Below are 13,293 nucleotides of genomic sequence, written 5' to 3'. Positions count from 1 at the left end.
CAAATAAGCAATTTACCTTAACTCAGAACCCACATAGCCAAGTTACACATATAACCCTTATGACCGAATATGAATATCACCAAAATCTCTATGACTTAACCTTCAGCCTTCATAGCCGAATATATATATATAGCTTATCAAATAGACATTTATTCACCTTCCCTTAACACATATTAATCAATTAGTCCATGCATTATCCCTTGACACACCCGGTCATTAAAGCAATAACCTATTAACATCCAAGCATATTATACTAAAATTTCTTCTAAGGCCGAATTCATGTACCATCCTTAATACTCATACAATTATTTTATTTTAAATAATTTACACACACCATTTACCTAACATCAATTAACTAGACACTTTAAGGATTTCTTCTTTGACTATACACACATTCGGCAACTATCCATACACACACAAGCCAATTTTTTTTCCTATCACCCAAACCATCTACATGAACACTTAACTAACTCAAACTTCACCCATCCACAAATACTCATTCCAACACAAAGACAACAATCCTTTTCCTCAATTTCTTCCATGGCCGATTACCCAATATTACCACACAACCAAGATTTTGACATGGCTAAGTAGGAAATTTTAGTAGCTAGCTTAAAGTATGCTAACCTTTCAAGAACCAACATGAACTCACTTACCTTAATTCAAGCTCAAGGGTGACCAAACCTTCTCTTGCTTTCTTCTTCAATTCGGCCAAGCATGTTCAAAGATGAACACTTTTTTTTTTCTTTTTCTTTGTTCACTTCACAGCAAATGGGGGGGGGGAGGCATCCACACACTTTTTTTTGCTATCATCATTTCCTTTTTTTCCCTTTCTTTATTACTAGCTTTTATTCTATTGTTTTCTACATACCCCACTAACATAACAGTTGGAAACATGTTTCCTTGCCCATAATTTTTTCATGGCCGGCCACTATCCTTGTCAAATGGATTATTTGACATGCAACTCCATTTATTTTACTTCATTCCTTTATTAACCTCTTAAAATTAGCCACATATAATTGAATCCTTGCACATGAGTCCCTTTTCTTTCAATTCACATTCAAATTAACTTCATCAAAGAATTAAAAATTCACACATGCATTTTCACATTTTTAGACAGTAACTATCATACTCAAATGATTTAGTGACTCGGTTTAGCGGTCTCGAAACCGCTTTCCGACTAGGGTCACTTTAGGGATGTCACACTATTCATATCTGAAATCAATCATATCATCCCTTAATTGCATCCTCAAGGCCCAAAATATACATTAGAATCAAATCGGGACTAAACCGAAAACTTAGAAAAATTTTCGCAAAATTTCAAAATTTTTCTTAGGAGCGGGGGACACATGCACGTGTGATCAGGCCGTCTGGCTCACACGGCCAAGTGACACGCCCACATCTTAGGCGTCTGGACATTCAATGTAAAGTACACGACCTTGTCCCAGCCCATGTTCAAATTAAGGAAGCTATTAACTTGGGTCATACGGCCAGCCACACGCCCGTATGCTAGGCCATGTGGACAATTTAATTTTCAAAAATTAGGGCAGAATTAACATGGCCAAGACACACACCCGTGTGTTGGGCCGTGTGTTTCACACGGTTGAGACACACACCCGTGTCTCTGCCCATCTGAGCATCCTGTTTCTTAATTTTTAACATGCAAGGGACACACGGCCAAACCACACACCAGTGCGCATGGCCATGTATCACACACGATTGAGAGACACGCCCGTGTGTCCACCTGTGTGGACAAAATAAGGTCGTTTCCAAGCCTTATTTTTCACCCAAATTTTACCTTGTACCTACATTAGTACTTGCATGCATATACCAACCAATTCAAAACATTAAAACCAAGCCAACATTAACATAATACATGATATATCATCGTATATATTCAAACTTATCTTTTGTGAGACATATATGGTTACCATAATTCAATCTAACCATTTCAAGCACACATATATTACTCATATTATAACCTCATATCTATATATTCACTAAACATACCATCACTAGCCATTCCAATGGCTATATTACAATTAACCATTTAAATGCTAACACTGGCCAAGATAGCCTATACATGCCATTATACCAAAATAGTTTGATATTAATACCAAAATGAGCTGAAGGATAGTGTGATGGTGCTCCGACCAATTCCAACCTTTACGAGCTTCTGAGTACTATAAAATAGAGGAATATAAGACAAAGTAAGCATTTAATGCTTAGTAAGTTCACATAACGGAAATTTTAACTTACCATTCATTTACATTTAAGGTAAGCATAAAAAAATGCATCCAAGCAATTTAACTAAAAGCCAAAAATACACAACTTCATCAAACATATTAGTCATTATTCCACATAAATTTCAAGAATCGAAAATGAACTCATCATCTAGTAACTTTCATATTGCATGTACATTTCCATGACAGATCATTGCAAGTTCAATTTAGCCATGTCAAAACTTTACTCGTTGAATTTATTTGCAATATCGATGGATAATCTCATGTAGTACACTAGTGTACAAAACTAAAAATCCGTCCATTCATATCCAAGGGTACCCATTAGGGGACATAATCAGGGAGCACTCTCTCGAGCCATATAACAGGTTGCTCATGTGAGCCATGAAACAAGAAGCTAATCCGGGCTATAATAGGAAACTCATAAGAGTTTAAATAGGAAGCTCATTGAGCTTAATAGGTAACTCCGAAGAGTAATTATCAGGGAGCCCCGGATAGCCATTTAACAAGAAGTTCAAGTGAGCCATATCAGGAAGCTCAAGAAGAGCCTATATCAGGACGCTTATAAAGAGCTGTGTTTGTGTCCGCAATATATGCAGGACCACAATTGATCGTATAACAGGACGCTCATAAAGAGTAGCAATAGTGCGCAACACATGCAGGATCACTACCGATCAGGATGCTTGCAGGAACCATATAATGGAAAGCTCAAGAAGACTTATAATAGGATGTTCCTTCGAGCTAAGGTGTGTCTGCAACATATGCAAGATCACAACCAATCGAGAAATCATGTATCCATCGAATTCCATCTATTCAAACAGGACTTATACTATCGAGCAATATCAGGCATGTAATTAATTTTATACATTAAACATTTATACAATTAACACATGTTCAACATTCAAGTCCAAACATATTAATATACATAATTCAGTTACACGAACTTACCTTGATAAACATTCGTATACAAGGATCTACTAATCCAATACTTTTTGTTTTCCTCGATCCAACTCCGTACTAGGTCTATACGGATCTATATAAATAAATTTAACATAAATTTTATCCATTTCATTATCAATTTAATTGAATTTACATCCTAGGCAAAATCACTATTTTGCCCTTATACTTTTCATAAATGACAATTTCGTCCCTAGGTCTAGAATTTCGTGCCATTTAATCCTTATTCCAATCCTAACTAATTTGTACATATAACATTTACAGCACATGTGTTTCATAAAAAATTAGAAATTTTCCATCAATTTTACATCTTTACAATTTAGTCCCTAAATCAAAATTTCATGAAAATTCACTTTACAATAGTTGTTTATCTATCAACAACCTTTCATTTTCCACTGTAAATTTCAAAATTTCAACATATTTATCCATGGAAAATTTTTCATACTTTGATAATGTTACAAATTGATCTTCAAAATAGCTAGATTAGGTTATTCCCATCTCAAAAATATAAAAATTACTAAAAACTAGACAAGAGTACTTACCCAATTAGCCTTGCTTGATTTTCTTTCTCTTTCCTAGGGTTTCCATAGAATTTGGGGAAGAAGATGATACAAATTGATGCTATTAGATATTTATTTTATTTATCATCTTTTATTTCTTTCAATTTCCAGTTTAGTCCTTTTCTTTTTCTAATTTTCCATGGATGAATCATCAAAAATATCTACTAAATTCTCTTATTGGTCTAATTACCATATAAGGGCCTCAAGTTTTGAATTCCATAACTATTTGATACTTATAGCTACTAGAACTCAACTTTTTCATTTTATGCAATTTGGTCCTATCTATAATTAAAATGAAGTCCGTAAATTTTTCTTATCCAAATTTTCATACGTTTTTACTATCATGATGCAGACCATGCAATAATTTTAAAATAAATTTTCTTTCTGACTCGGATTTGTGGTCCTGAAACCGCTACTCTTATTTCACTAAAAACAGGTTGTTACAACTTACCAATTTGTCCTTAAAAATTAACCTTAACAATTTAGTAAACTTTGTACATAACCGTCCACTATCTATTGAAATGGCAAAATTACCACTCAAATTCACCAACTCATAATTCTATAGCTTATCAACACTTATATAATGGCAATTAAATTTTGTAACTTGTATGATATAACTTTTTTGTATTAAATAAACTAACTAAACGTTAAAATTTCTTAGCCAAATTTTAATACTAGACTCATGAAACTGTATAAACATTAATTAAATAAATAATTACTAGCTTGCTTGTTGGAATTAGGGTCCCAAAACCACAATTTTTGACTCCATAAAAAATGAGTGATTTACCCCTCAAACCAGAAAAAATACTTGCTACAACATCGGTAGCATTTCCCTCATCACGAGTCTGCAACTACATAAGCAAGAGCTGACACTCTGGCCTCAAGCTGATGAGTAACTATTTTGCTCAATTTTCGTGATCCACCCCTTGAAACTGATTCGCCTCTACTCGTCCCTTGACCCTTGACTATTGAGGTGGCTCTCTGAGTAATATCAGGTGTTTCATTTTCTTTCTTTGGACACTCGCAAGCTAAATGCTCTAATGATCCACATCAAAAACAACCCTTTATCAAGTTCCAAAATTTTCCCCAGTGCTTCTTTTCTCAATGTTCACAACTCGGTATCTCTGAGTTTTTATTCGGCCCTTTCACATTGCCAATAGAAACTGTAGGTTGACAATCTTGCACTTTATTTGATGTAGCTGATCTTGCAACTGTCTTTCCATGTCCTCGAGACTCTTTGCTTCGCTTTGGTGCTAAATACGAACTAAGAGTCCTGAAACATTTTTGCGTAACACGAGAAGGTTCAGATTTCTTGCTTAATCCCAAGGATTGCTTAACCAATTTTGCTCGTTCAGACATATCATCAAACTCCTTAATCTTTAATGCAACTAACTAAGTCCAGATTTCATCTCGCATTCCCCTGGAAAATGCTTACAACTTGCTTATTTAGTACGAACAAGTTCCATCGCATACTTGCTAAGTCACATATACTCCCGCTCATAATCTACAACTGATAAATCTCATTGCTTCACCAAAAGAAATTCTTGTTTTTTGTCTTCAAGATATACTATCTTGACATACTTCTTTTGAAACTTTGCCTGAAAGAATTTCCAATATATAGTTTCTACAAGAACATGTCATGTGATAATTTGCCTTCATGTGTAGGCTTCCCCTTGAAGTAATGATACTGCACAAATAACACAATCACGGGACGTACACTCTAATTGTTAAAGAACCCGAGTTGTTGGTTCCAACCTTATTTAGGCCGTTGACGGGTCAACTCCTTTTAGTTTAACAAATTCTGTAGCACCATACCTTTACAATTCTTTAATAGGAGTTCGTCTGACTACAGGTGCAGCCATTACTGGAGGAGTGATTCATGCTACTCTCTGTAGGGCTTTAGCAAATAGTACAAAGTATGTTTGTATCACTTTTCCCCTCATTAGTGCCCCTATTAGCATTTGGTTGTTGAGTACCATTTGATGAAATACTCGGTGTTACTGACTCAGTCTCATCTAATTCCTCAATAATATCTTTATTTACTTGAATATCTTGATCTACTACATTGTTAGATTCACTTGACATTTTTTTAACTATAAGACAGAAACAATTCAAGTTAGAATCCAATCCCGACTCAAAATCAATTTAACTTTGGCATGTACCTCTAGACTCAATTTTGAGTTCGATTTAGTCTGAGAACTAGCTAAACCTGTAGCTCTGGTACCACTAAATGTAACATCCCTAACTCGTCTCCGTCATCGAATTTGGGTCACAGAGTATTACGATATCATTTTGAACATTTAACATTACTATCTTACAAATATTCAATTCAAAATTACAAATAATCAAATCACATATCATTCATAAAATAAAATAAAAAAACATTCACTTCTGAGCTTCAAATCAAGTTTACAATGCCCTAAAAATAGTTTTGGGAACATTTTGGGTCAATTCGAAACAAAACAAAAAAATTAGCCAAATCTAAAGACTATAAAACATTAACCATACATAATATATTTTACCCGAAAACTCACACATATATATCTAAACATTAATAATCGTCAATCCAATTTATCTCAATCCAAAATCACTTAACCTATAACATATACATTCAAAGAGTCAATCTCATAAAACATACTTTTTATTTATCCACATCTATATACAAGAATTATCATAAGCAAAACATAAAACATAAGCCACTTTACAACATCTAATACAAGTAACTTTCATCAAGTTTAACTCCATACCAAAAGACCATTTCCCTATATATTATAATCTCTCTTTCTAACAACTTAATTTTTAACATAAAAACATTGAAAACTACTTTATAAAATCCCTCTAATTATCAATCCAACTCAATAATATATTCTTAATTTCACAAACACTTTAAATTATCAATGGCATAGTCCAACACATTTAATAATTTCACAATCTAATCCATTAATTATCTAGCTTAAGCTATATCAAGATTAAAAAAAAAAAAAAAAATCATCGCAGGCCGTGTGCTTGCCCGTGTGTGCATTCAATGTTAGGTCACACAGCTATGTCGTTGGCCATGTCTTGAACCGTGTGACAAACTATTTTAAGACACACGGCCTTGTGCTAGATCATGTGAAACCTGTACCTATAGAAAATAAGACAGACGACTGTGTAGATAGGTCATGCTTGACACATGACCATGTGGCAGCTCGTGTGTACCACAATTTACTTCTAAAACAAGGCAGTTACCATACATATCTTGGTTAACAAGTCAAGCCTAAAACCATTTTTTAAACATCATCAAATACACTTCAAAACAAATCAAAACATGCCAATTTCCTACAACCTAATTGCCTACCCAGTGTGCCCTTATTGACACCATATTTCAATCATCACATAAAAAGGCATTCAACCTTAATCTAGTCATACATTTATTTCATACCACATTTAAGAATCATCAACTCTAATTACCATATCCTACCATATTTCACTCAAACAAAATGACCTAATTCATTTACTTCCTAAAATAGCCAAATCCAAAGAACATAAAACATCAAACATATGTAATATCTTATACCCAAAAACACACACACATATACCTAAACATCAATAACCATCAACCCAATTTATCTTAATCCAAAATCACTTAACCTATAACATATACATTCAAAGAGTCAATCTTATAGAACATACTTCTAGTTATCCATAACTATATACAAGCATTAACTTAAGAAAAATATAAAACATAAGTTCACTTGACAACATCCAATACAAGTAACTTTCATCAAGTTCAACTATACACGAAAGACCATTTCCCTATACATTATCATTCTAGGTACATGCCAGACACGAAAAGAAATACATCACCAATGTTGTGTTCGAGATTGTCCTTGGATGTTGAGTCGTCAATCAATAACAAATACCTAAGCTGCACACAAATGAATGATCAAATATTGAATAAACTTCATAACCCAAAAAACTACAAGTACACTTAAAATCTATAATTTCATAATCCATATTTTGTAATATTTATTTCCACTCGATCTACCATAAAGTTCAACATGAGCATTTCATATACATTCCAAGCATCTCTTACTTACAATAACCTTCAAGAGATCGTTTATACATCATCAATATGGGTCGACTTGATATTGACACTCGGTGCCTGATAGATAAACCATAATAAAGTTTTGTGCCTAGTGCTAATCGAATAAACTGATGATAGGTGTGCGCTACACTAGTCGATTACACTGACAATGATTTGCGCTCAGTGCTAGTCTGATAAATTGATTATATCAAATGTGTGCCTAGCACTAGTTGGATAAAATAAAAAAAATACATGCTTAATTACTTACTCCACAATTTCTCATTTCATAATGCAACATTTGCATATATATAAATATAATTAATATATGAATGGATTTATTTAAATTATTTAAAACAAATACATAGAGTTCAAGTTCAAGGACTACGAACTTACGTTAACAAAAACAATCATAAAAGTGAGGCTGATAACTACTCTGTTACTTTAGATTTTCCACAATTCATGTCTAGTATGTTCGTTTCTTGATCTATACAGTAATTTCATTCAATTAATACAATTTCATCATTTAAATAGATACATTTTTACAATTAAATCTCTCCATTATCTTATTACAAAATTATCCCTACCTTTTATGTAACAACCCTTACCCGTATCCAAGGCCGGAACAGAGTACGAGGCATTACCAGACTTAACAATACACATAGATGAAAACCGGGCCGTAAAATTTCATTTAATTCAGAACATTTTGAACACATGCATAACAAACAAAGCTAACTATATCATCACATCAAAACATAGGACATGGCACGATTAATTAAACTTATAAACCATAATGGATAAGGACCACATCTCATGATTTTATACAATAACTCAATGCGATCGATACATATGGTCAAAATCATAATAAAATACATATCACAAACCAACTTCCTATACATGCCACTCACTTGATATTTCTAATATTTGAATTAATTTTCCCAAAAATGATAGTTTGATAGTGTGATTTTGCCTCCGACGACCTCCAATCCCTAGCCGACCTGCCAATACTAAAGAAATGGAGAGGATGGGTAAGCTTTACGCTTAGTAAGTTCATATGAAAATAATAAGCAATTACTACCATGCTTTTCAAGATAAAACACTATAATTGTACAATTACACATATTCAGGACAGGCTGTTTTCTGAAGTCCCGGTGTTAAAAAAATCATATCTTAAGTTACAAAACTAGATTCATATGTCTACTTACTAATTTTTTTCTAGAATTTTGGTCTGGTCATTAGGTACATTTTATTAGTTAAAGTCTCCCCTATTTCAGGGTATGACTACTCTGACCCCTGTGCACTACGAACCAAATTTCTCCCTGTACAGAATTCCAACAACCATGCTGTTTGTTTCCATTAAAATTAGATTCAATAAGGAATCCATGCATGTAAGGTATGACTCTCAATAATTTTTTTACAATTTATGGTGAATTTCTAAAGTCAGAAAAGGGGATCTCGAATTGTTTCAGACCCTGTTTCACAAGAATTCAAATATCACACAATATAGAAATTTTTTGCTTCCTCTGTTTCTTTCATGTGAAAATAGACTCATTAAGCTTTATTTCCATAATTTGTTTTAAATTTAATTCAACTTACACAATTTTTGGTGAATTTTCAAACTCATACACTGCTGCTGTCTAATACTATTTTACTACTAAAGTTCACTTTTACACAATTTCACTTAATCCATTCCATTTTACCGAGGTTCGCTCAAATATTGAGCATATTGCTCATAAATTCAAATAAGCATATACTTGCACTTGTTCATCACATAATCACTTTCACATTTATTTTCATTTAATCGATTTCCTGTTGAACTCATCGGAATAATAACAGATACACAATTGCCTGCACATTTTCCCATTTCCACACTTGTAGTCGAAGCTATCTGGTACGCATAGTAGCCTGCACTTAGTACTACACATGCGACCAACAGTCTGGTACACGTAGTAGCCTACACTTAGTACTACACACTTGACCTCACCATCTAATACACGTAGTAGCCTGCACTTAGTACTACACACGTGATCACAGTTTTCGGGTACGCATAGTAGCCGGCACTTAGTACTACATATTCGACCTCACAATAGATCAATCATATCATTTTTATTCCGAAGGTTCAATCGGGAAATTCCTCACTTTTCAAAATTTTACTAAATTATCTTTAATCAATTTAAATTCATAATTTACATCAAATAACCATTTGATAGGCAACCACATTTCATATGATATCAAAATATAATAACATAAAAAAGAATCGATAGATTATTTATGTACGAATTTACTCGAAGTGTCGATCTCACTATCCATAGTACCAATTGTCCATTTATAGTATAATAAGACACAACTCAAATATCAAATCAGCTTTTAAGAATTTACATAACATATATCACATATTTCATATATCACTTGCCATGTATCTTCATTTTCTTGCATTTCATGTAACATTCTTTCATGTCATATTTCCACATCATAAACACCATTCCATCAACTTTTCCAGTATATTAAATCATAAAATATATGCAATAATAGTAAGAAATATAATTCAAACATAACATTGCATTATTATTATCATACGAACTTACCTCGATCCAGAAACAGCAATTTACCATTTTAGTCCATAACCTTGTATTTTCCCGATTTAAGCCTGAATCTCAATTTCCTTCATCTATAATATCACATTTAGCCTAATAATTAGTCACACTATTCATACGGGTCCAAAAATCATATTTTTAAAAAATTTCATTTTGACCCCTAAACTTTTGCATATTTGCACTTTTTCCCCAAGGTTCTGAAATTAAATTTCATCCTATTTCCTTATGTTTTATGACATGATGATCATTTTTCCCTTCTATGGTAACATCAAATTCTCACTCTAACATGTACTTATGACTATTAGGTATTTTTACCTATTAAGCCCTTTTTGCTCGTTTTCACTTAAAACCGAATAGCACAAGTTGTATAACATAATTTAAAACCTCATATTCTATCATAAAACACCAAAATACACAAATTTCACCTATGGGTATTTTTCCAAATATGAACCCTAGGTTGAATTATTACTAGCATAAGCTAAATCAAGTTACCGGGACTCCAAAAACGTAAAAATCATTAAAAACGAGGCTAGAACGGACTTACAATCGAGCTTGGAAGCTTGGAAACCCTATCCATGGAGTCTCCCTTGGTATACACGTCCATGGTGAAGAAGATGAGCAAAATTGGCTTTTAATTTTGTATTTTAATTCATTTTACCCCTAAATGACCAAAATGCCCTTACTACTAAACTTTCCAAAAATTCCATTCATGTCCAATATTTGTCCATAAACTTTTAAATTGGTCAAATTTCTATTTAAGACCTCCTAATTAATATTTCAAACCAATTTCATACTAGAAACTTCTAGAATGCAAGTTTTGCAACTTATTCAATTTAGTCCCTAACTTCAAATTAAGCACTTTATGCATAGAATTTCTTCACGAAATTTTCACACAATCATGCAATCATATCATAGGCCTCCAAATAATCATAAAATAATTATTTCTATCTCGAATTTGTGGTCACTAAACCACTATTCCGATTAGGCCCTAATTCGGGATATTACAATTCTCCCCCCCTTTAGGGATTTTCGTCCCCGAAAATCTTACCAGAAAAGTGGTCTTCACTTATATTCATATTCAGTGTTGAAGAACTTTCACTCAAGCGGTGCCTCCAATATATCTCTTTAATTTCTCATATATTTTGAAATTCATTATCAGAAGTCGATCCTCACTGTACTCTTTTAGTTTGCTACTCACTATCACATTTTCCTCTTTCCGCTACGGAAATAATTCTGATATAACCTCGAAAATAATCGTTTCTTCTAGTTACAAAACAATTCATCATGCCATCCTTTACTATTCATTCATTACGTTAATCAAAACCGTCTCAATTGCATTAGCTCAAGTACCAAAATATCTCAATTGAAGATATTAACTATAATTGACTTACTTGAGAGAAGTAATCCACCATACCGATTGAAACTCGCACTTTTATCACTTATACCTTTACTATTGTCAAACCTTACACGAAAATTAGAAAAATCCTAATACTGAAATCACCATATCACCCAAATCAAATCAGAAGTATAGCCATACTTGACATGATTATCACGAGCTGAAGAATGCACTCCGAACATGAGTCATAGTTGACAAATTACGGAATAAAGATAACAAGAAAACTGAATAAAGAAATCCAAGATAGAAAAACTCAGAATAAAAAAATCCAGAATAAAGAAACCCAAGATACAATACTATGCCGAAAAATTGAAAACCAAACTCATAGGAAAATATAGAAGATCCCGATAATTCCTCAGAAAAAAGAAATCTAGTAGAAAACATCATTTAGTCTCACTGGAATCAAATGCAACAAGAACAATGTATCTTCCCATATATATATACATAGCAAATGGAGCATCAAGTAAAAGAAACAGAATCATAGTATCATACATATTTTCTCATCAATTTCTTTTATCAGGCAGAATATAATAGAATGCCCGAAGGAATAGAGCAATGTAAATTATAAACCAGTCAGGCTACCAATGCTTTCATTTAACATCAGGATTAGAAAACATCCCCATATAACAAGAATTTCTTCAAAAGATCAATAACCATAGAAATATTTCTGGGAACGGATAAACACATAGAACATCTTAGAAGAAAGCGCTAAAATCATCCAACCGTGAATCGTCACACTCAGATATTACACATTTTAGATATCATCTCCCCAACTATTTCTGCCATCACAAATTTCATATTACTTTTCACTAAAGAAGACTAGTTCTGAATAAATTTTTATTTGCACTTTTCTTGACCTTGTACCTTAGTAATTCGATTTATCAAAATAAATTTCTTCTCTAATCGAACAAAGGCATAACTCCAATAATCCTTATGCCAATCGATACTTTTCTAACTTTGACTTTACTTATCAATTCATTCTTCAATCTCTAATCATATTTATAATTATTCTAGCACTTGAACTCTTTGGTTTCTCAACCGGAAACTTATTCAAGATAAATCTCATGAAATTCCATTATAAAACACCACTTTGGTAAGGGAAAGGGTCGTCGACCTCGATTCAACTCTCATATACATATACATGTAACATGCTTTCTTCATAGTAATCATATCTCAATCATGTTATTCATTTTGAGTAACTAACATTCATATTGATTTAATGCTCACTTTCCAGTTATCTCATTTAGTCAAGTATAATTATGCATGCATCCTATGTTTTCTGGATAGCTTGACTTATCCATTCATCTACTCAAACAAATCATACTCATGACATCATATAAGGGTTAAACAAACATAGATATTTATATCACAATCACAACTTTCATTTCGTGCATCATCATATACATATAATTACAATCACGTAATTCAGTCCAAACAATTTAACATAGATAAATTCATTTCATTATAATCATTTATCTCATAA

The sequence above is a fragment of the Gossypium arboreum genome, chromosome 6, assembly GCF_025698485.1.
Source record: "Gossypium arboreum isolate Shixiya-1 chromosome 6, ASM2569848v2, whole genome shotgun sequence".
NCBI lineage: Eukaryota > Viridiplantae > Streptophyta > Magnoliopsida > Malvales > Malvaceae > Gossypium > Gossypium arboreum.
Note: the sequence above shows the minus strand (reverse complement) of the source record.